Genomic DNA, 7,601 nt, shown 5'->3' on the forward strand with positions numbered 1-7,601 from the left:
CCATCCTACCTGGCACTGAACGACCATCGCTGTCTGAGTTCTGGCACATCATGAAATACATTCCACCGATGGACTGAAGTATGTGGAGGTTTCCACAGTGTGTGATTACTGAACATCTCGTTCCAAAACCAAATCAACAAAAAAAAAAAAAAAAAAACAGGAACTGGGCTTCTTCCACAGGATCTTGGATCCCGGCTGCAGGTTTTTCTCCCATTTCAGCCACAAGGGCGTTGCAGCAACGACTCGCAAATCACTCGCCACCGACTCGCCGACACTCCTCGCTCTTCGCTGCAGGCGTGTCGTGCAGAGTAAACACTGTGTAAATATGCAACTAACAATTTACGTGACTTTGCGCCAGAGGAATTCATTTTTGTTGTTTGTGCGCGTGATTTGCAGGACCAGGCGATCCGTATCCCCACCAAAAAAACACGGTGATAATACTCTCCACAGACATTTTCTCTACAGCAGATGGTAATTTCAAGAATGGTTGCAATGAAATATGCATTTTTATAACACATCCACAAACCTAAACGACCCAAAATGACTCTCCACTCGGATGGACTCAGTGTGTTGAAATGACTGAAGCTGCTTGAACAAGATGTTCTGTCTCACAATGTGTAGCAGTTTACATGAATTAATCTCTTGTTTATTGTCCATGATATAACTGTAACTTGACGTGAAGAAGAAGATCTTCCCTCGTCTCTCGTGGTTTTTTCTCTACAGGCCTGTGGATCATTTGTTTAAGACTGTGGATGAGACTTTATAGTCCTTCTCGAGTGTCTCGTCTGAGAGCCTCTCTCCGCTCCGCTAACAGAGAGCAACAGTAGCTGATGTTAGTTTACAGCTGGAGTCCACGAACATAAACTGACGACCGGCATCCAGAACCACACACCACCACCTGACGTAGTCTCACTGGGAAGAACTGGCTGGATTTACATTTGACTTGAACGCCTCTCAGGTGCTTTTCTTTTTTAAACAGCAGATATCTCCAACATGTCTGAGATTCATGACGTGACTCAGTGTAAATGTCACCATCGTTTGTTTAAAAGTGACATTTGAAATCTCCTCCCCGTTCCTCGTGTCGCTGGTTGGTCCTGCATCAGCTGCTCTTTGTTTCCGGAGTGGACTTTTTGTAAAAAATGACCATCTATGAAATCTAGACTGTAAAAATATTGTCAGTAGTGAAGTCAGAGATGAAATAGCAGAAGAAAATTGTAAATAAAATCCAGTGTGGTGCTTCAGCTGTCGGCCAATCGGACGAGCAAAGATGATGACATCTCGGATACTCAAAAATCTCCAAAATTCCACATTAGACTGCGATAACGAACACGTAAGTTATAGCTCCATTAGCTCCAGTAAGGAAGCGACAAAGCGGAAATGTGGCACAAAAACAGGAAGTTGACCAGCTACTTCAAAAATGGGGTGAATAATGCTGAGCTAACCTCAACTGGCCCTGCTAGCATTCAGTGTTTTGTCACTGTTAGCGACATAAATCGACATAAAGCTCGGCTTGTAAAGGAGTCCAGGCTTTGTGGATCAGAGCACTGGCACATTATACAAGCACAGTCTTACAGAGACTCTGATTCGATGCTGCACATACAGACACATTTCAACGTACAGACGATGTTTCAACAAGTCTGCTGCATCTTCATGATCAACCCTCATCACACATACGACCTCAATTCCCATCTCACTTTCAATAACAATAATAAGGAAATGGTGTTTCTAGCTAATTCCATCATCTCACTTGGAAACCATATAAAAAGAATAATAATGATAAAATCATTATTCCGATGTGGAGTCGCACCACATCATGCAGAACAATCGCAGACATTGATTGAGGGAACAGAATAATTAGGCCCTCCTCTGGCGGATTAGAGTCGCCGTGCCGTAACCGCCGCCCTCCTCCGGATCAATTACAATGGAATCTCCCCAAACATCAAAGCGCGGCGGAGCTGATGGAGCTGGCGTTAGCTGCTTTGCCCGCTCTCGCTCCCATTCATCCAAAATGCTGTATGAATATGGATTATTGAGTGAGCGGCGAGAGAGAGAGAGGGAGGGAGGCGGTGCGGGGAGAGTCTGCTGGGTAATGGCTCTGCGGCAGCATTGGTATGGATGGACTGTGGCGGAGCTGCTGAACGGAGTGGAGTGGAGTGTATATGTGCAGGCTGTGGTCATGCATGTAATCTCAGCCGGTCAGTCAGTCAGTCAGTCAGTCTGTCAGTCAGTCAGCGCCATGAAAGATGTATGACCCAACACAGCAGTGGAGGACGGGCTCATACAGAAGCACCTCCACCCAGAGACGTAGATCCTGCAGGGACACCAACACAACATGCAGGTACAGAAGTCGACAGATACAAGAAGCTTTCAGTTTCACCTCTTTTTAAAGCGGTTCAGATAATCAGCTCGTGATATTTAAGACGCAGCCGCTTCACACACCAGCCGAAGGCAACAACCTCTTGCCGTTTTAGATATGTGATCAATAAAATGTCCCATAAACAATCCATCTGAACTTTAAGCCGTCAATCTTGGATTTAACAATTGGTTTGTTGATTGAAACATGGCTCAATAACCTGTTTGTGGGTCCCTGAGGCAGGACTGAGTCACCGAGCCCTTTATGAACCCGCCCGGTCCTCTCAGTCTCTGATCAAATGGCAGCACAGAGAATCTGGAGCCAGGCGGTTGTAGCAGAGACTAAATTAATTTACTGAACATTCATCGTGACGGCACAGAATGATGCTTCACACGTGGGGAAATGATCCGTCCATGAAACAGGATCTGAACGTGAAGTCCTCCGTCGCATCAGGAGATATCGTGTGATTTTCTCGACACACAGGTGTTTCAGGTGTTTCCCTGTTTCCCTCCCGTGTTCCTGAGCTCCTCTCCACACCTGCCCTGCGTCAGCTTCATGATCCCTGATCTGTTCCCTGGTTTCATCACATCCTTCTCCTCACCTGTGCGTCTCCGCCTCCCTTCACCTGCGCCTCATCTTCCTTAGTCCAGTTTGTGTTTGGGTCCGGTCTTCAGCTCGGCCTCAGTGTTGGTCTGTTGCGTTTGCTCGTTCTTGCTGTTGATTTCTAATAAAACGTCCTCCACTGATCCTCCTGCAGTTTGGTCCAGCTTCTTTTGCTCTCAGCGTGACGGCTTCTCTCTTTTGTATGATTCTAAATTGATTCTCTTTGAATTTTAAACACTCAACTGGACAAAAGAAGCAATTTTCAGATGACATCTTGGGCTTGGGGAGCTTGTGATGGCATATTTTAGTATATTTTGACATCTTACTGACTAAACCATTCATCAAATAAAATCAAAAGAATGAATAATTTTATAAGAAGTGCAGGGGTAAAAAATTGGGACAAAGCCCAAAAACTGAAAACCTACAAAGACGGGAGGAACAAAAGGAAGACGACTTCTACCAGCGTGAGAAGATTTTAAATGTTTAATAGTCAGGAGGGAAAGTGAGCTTCATACACAAGACAACACGGGTCAGAAACTGCTGGAGTTCTGGTGGTAGACGGACTCAAACAAACATGGACGAAAGTGAAGTGAACATCTTGTGGACAAAGCAAGACATTAACAAGAAGTCATGTTAAGCTGCGTGATGTGATCACTGACCAACCAGAGAATAATCCACAGATTAATCTGGAAATGAAAACAAGAGTTAGCTGCAGCTTCATCCAGAGTCCCTGCCGTTAATATCCATCATGGTAGAAGTGAAGGAGACGCACCGCTGCACGCTCGCTGGTAAATACTTTACATTCCACGTGTCCACGTACGCATGTCCACCACCCAATAAGAACAAGGCCTCGCTCGCTCGTGCCCTAACAAGACCAGAGGTTTACACACCAACACATGCAGCAGAGCCGCAGAGGAAGAGGACGGGCGGTGACGCAACACCGGCAGGAAGCCAGAGACATGCAGAGACATGCAGCGAGGCGGGGATTAGGACAGACAATGGCGAGAGGTCAGAGGTCACGGTGGAATGCATTAATGCCACAATGATGAGGTAATGTGGACGGTCGGTGTCCTCAGCTGTCTGTTTCAGTGTGTGTGTGTGTGTGTGTATGTGACCTCAGGGTGAAATGCCAGCAGCGTCACGTGATTGTGAGAATCGTGTACAGCATACATAGCTCAGGATTCAGGTTCGCCATCGTCAGGCTCACACACTCACGGACATCAGCGAATTATGTAGAAACACGACAGGGGGGGGGAGGAGAGTTTCATTACACGGAGGATTAATGCGACTCTACATTGTGGGGAAATTTCGCTCAGCTAAACTTTAAATGAGATGAAACAATGAGACTTGAGGCGAGTCGTGTGAGCTAATTACAGCCGCAGAGGTCCGATCAGAAGGGACAGATGTGGGACGGAGAGAGGAGATGTGTGCTGCGTGGTCCGTCTGAAATAAACAATAGAGAACGTGTCGCAAAATACACGTTCAAGTCACACGGAAGTCCGTCAGATACTTTAAATCTTCAATCCGTCAACTCAGCTACTGGATGTGATGGACTGAAGCTCGACGGAGGAGATACCAGAACAATTCTTCTCCGTCGAGCTTCAACTGATGTTTCCTGAACACAATGACCAGAATCCTTCAGGAATCAGCATCAAGCTTTCTGTCTCCCTCCTGTTGGTTAAGCATTTAAGCGAAACATAGTGGTTTTGCTTGGATGAGTTTGTGACGTTGGCCAATGAAAATCTATCTTGACAGTCCTGGCCTGTCCAAAGTCGAGGTTGCTGTCGAAGGTCACCGACTGTAAATACAGTCCCACAATCCAGAATTTGAATCTGGGACTGAAAGTGAGTTTTCCCCACCATCGAAACATGCACCTCGGGTTGATTCTGTCAGATCTGGAGTCGGTCCTGCCAGTGTTCGTGTTAAAAACCATGTTCAAGGGATGTTCTGATCCTTAATGCTGTACAAAAAAAAAAACACAGTAGATGATAGATGATTTAACCATCTTCACTGTTCCTAACAGCAGACGTATGAAGTCAAAGTTCGTTCCTGTTTGAGTCGTGAGCAGAACAGAAGCTGTGCTGAACTACAGATAAGTCTGAGGAAGCATCAGGAGGCTGAAGGAGGCTGAAGATTACATAAATGGACTCGTGGCCCCATTTTCACTTCTGAGGCGCCTATAAGCAAAGTGTTGGCAGAACTGACCCGTGACTTACAGATCAGTCTGTGGTCCTACTGGGCCGCCTGTTGGTGTGACTGTAGCGTATCGAGTGTGATCAGTGTGTTTCTGCAGGAGGAACTTTGCTCGCAGTGAAACTTTTCCTCCATAAATAAAAGGCCAAAATAATCTTTTTCTCTTCAGAGGAACTTGGTCGAGTTCTTACGGTGTGAAGAAGCTGGCAGCAGATAAAAGCCGACTCTCAAAGAAATACCAAAGTCCCATACACACACACACACACACACACACACACACACACACACACCTGCATTATACACTCTCGTCACACACGCTCACACTGACCTGAGGCCTGTTTCATTTACACTCACAAGCAGCATACCAGAGCTGCTACAGTACCGACACGTCCCCCAGAGACTGATGAGACCGACAGCAGCGTTACACAAAAAGCACAGGTGTTTCCCTCCGGCGGGTCTCTGCTGCGTCTGCACTGTTTCACCTGCGGCGCTTTGCATCTGATGGAATATGTAGCATGAAGTCACACGATGCTCCACTCATCAGCTGTCGTGTTGACAGACTTCAGCTCAAAGTTATAACCGACTTGAGATGTTTTCATGCAACTTTTTTGGAAGTAACTTCCCTTTTTTTCATGGTTCAAACTGTAATTTTGATATGTTGTGTTTGATTCAATGCACCCAGCAGAGAGAGTATAGTTCGTTACACAGCTTGGTGAAGTTGGAGACCCATTTTGTCGTACTTTCTGCATTAAAAGCGAAGGTGTGTGTGTGTGTGTGTGTGTGTGTGTTATTACCGAGTGCAGCCGTCTGCAAACACATCGCTCAATGTGATAAACGGAGCGAGAAGCAGATCACCGACACCGGCTGTAGTTTAGTTGCCATTAAATAATTCAACACATTCGAGACTTTTCTTGCAAAAACATGAAATGTTTCTTTCGATGCGTTTTCAGATTCTGTTGCTGTGAACGTGAACTCCGCCCCATCGGTTCAACATTACCTGACCAGCAGCTGTGAAATGAAGCCCTGCTGTTGTTGTGCAGCTGAACAGTGAAAGGAAACAGCCTCAGGCGGAAACAGTTTAAAGGAGCATCTACAGGATCCTGCAGGGAGGAGTCGAGGGGTCGTTAAAGAGAATTTGAGTCACTGGTTGACATTTTCACCGACCGATCAGATCCTTTGTGTCAGTATGAGCTGTAAATCTATCCTGTAAGGAAGACCTGAAATCATAATCCTGCTTCAAGACCCCAAAACTGATTTCTTTTGAGTTTTAAATTCATAATTAGTCGCTAATAAAATGATTTCTCTGAACTTTTAAAGCAGCTGCCAACATTAGTGGGTCTATACATGTTTTTTTTTAAACGTGGAATAACTCGCTAAAAATCCGCTATTCACCTGATTTACGTAACATCAGGTTGATGTCACGTTTCACATCCTGAGTGCACCTTCCTTGTTTACACGCTACCAGATGTTGATGACGTGAAAATTTGCACGTTCATCTGGGTTTTACATTTAAATCAAAACCCAAATCCTTAAAGCAATCAATACTTTTTCAATAATCTCAGCTGAAAGGAGTTTTAACTACATTATATTGCTTTACATTGAGTCTCAGCTCGTGGTTTATCAGCCCAGCCCATGAGTTTACTCTCACTACACTTATCATGTGGTTTTCAGAGGCAGGAGGCAGCTGATGTTGAACATATCGGAGCGTTTAGCTGCTAAAGAGCCAGATGTTTCCCTCAGGAGCTGGTGGAGACCAAAAACTGAGCTTAAAGAGAGCAAACAGTGGACCAACATCCGCCAGGTGGGCGACAAACTTCTCTACTGATTGGACTTCGCTCTCCAACACTGCACACATGTTGCACTGAAGCCTTTCCAATACTGCGTACTGTTGAGTTTTGTTTGTACTTGTAGTTCCTCGGTGGTCGGCGTCGGTGTGTCAGAAGCTTTTAAGGACACAAACTGAAGTAACAGATGTTTTCAGTGTGTGTAGACGTGAAGGGAAACTGTTGCTCTCTGCTCGCTGCATAGTGTTTGTAGTGTGTTCACCTTGTAGTTATGCTGCTGGTAATGAATTAAAACATGTCTTTTTGTGGTCACACTCTGCCCGGCCCCACCGCACTTCACCCCTGAGGGCACAATAAAGGTTTAAGGCTTTGAACCGTCTGCTGAAACCTCGTGCGAGAGGCTATTCAAGGCCACGTTTTTTGGGAGGTTACTGTGAGATTATGTGGCTCAACATCTGCTCCTGGAATAAAAAAAAAAAAAAAGCGTCCGCAGCTGATAACGGGGAAGAATTCAAAATATATCCGTCTTCTTAGCGAGAGATTTCAGTGTAAATGCGATAGTTATCCACGCCCCGACCGTCTGCCGTAACAAAACCCTCAATCCTCCCGGTTTGAGAATGTCTGAGAAAGTGTGTGTATATTTGAGACGGAGTGTGTTTGGGCGAGGG

The sequence above is a fragment of the Acanthopagrus latus genome, chromosome 9 (genome assembly GCF_904848185.1).
Source record: "Acanthopagrus latus isolate v.2019 chromosome 9, fAcaLat1.1, whole genome shotgun sequence".
Taxonomy (NCBI): Eukaryota; Metazoa; Chordata; class Actinopteri; order Spariformes; family Sparidae; genus Acanthopagrus; species Acanthopagrus latus.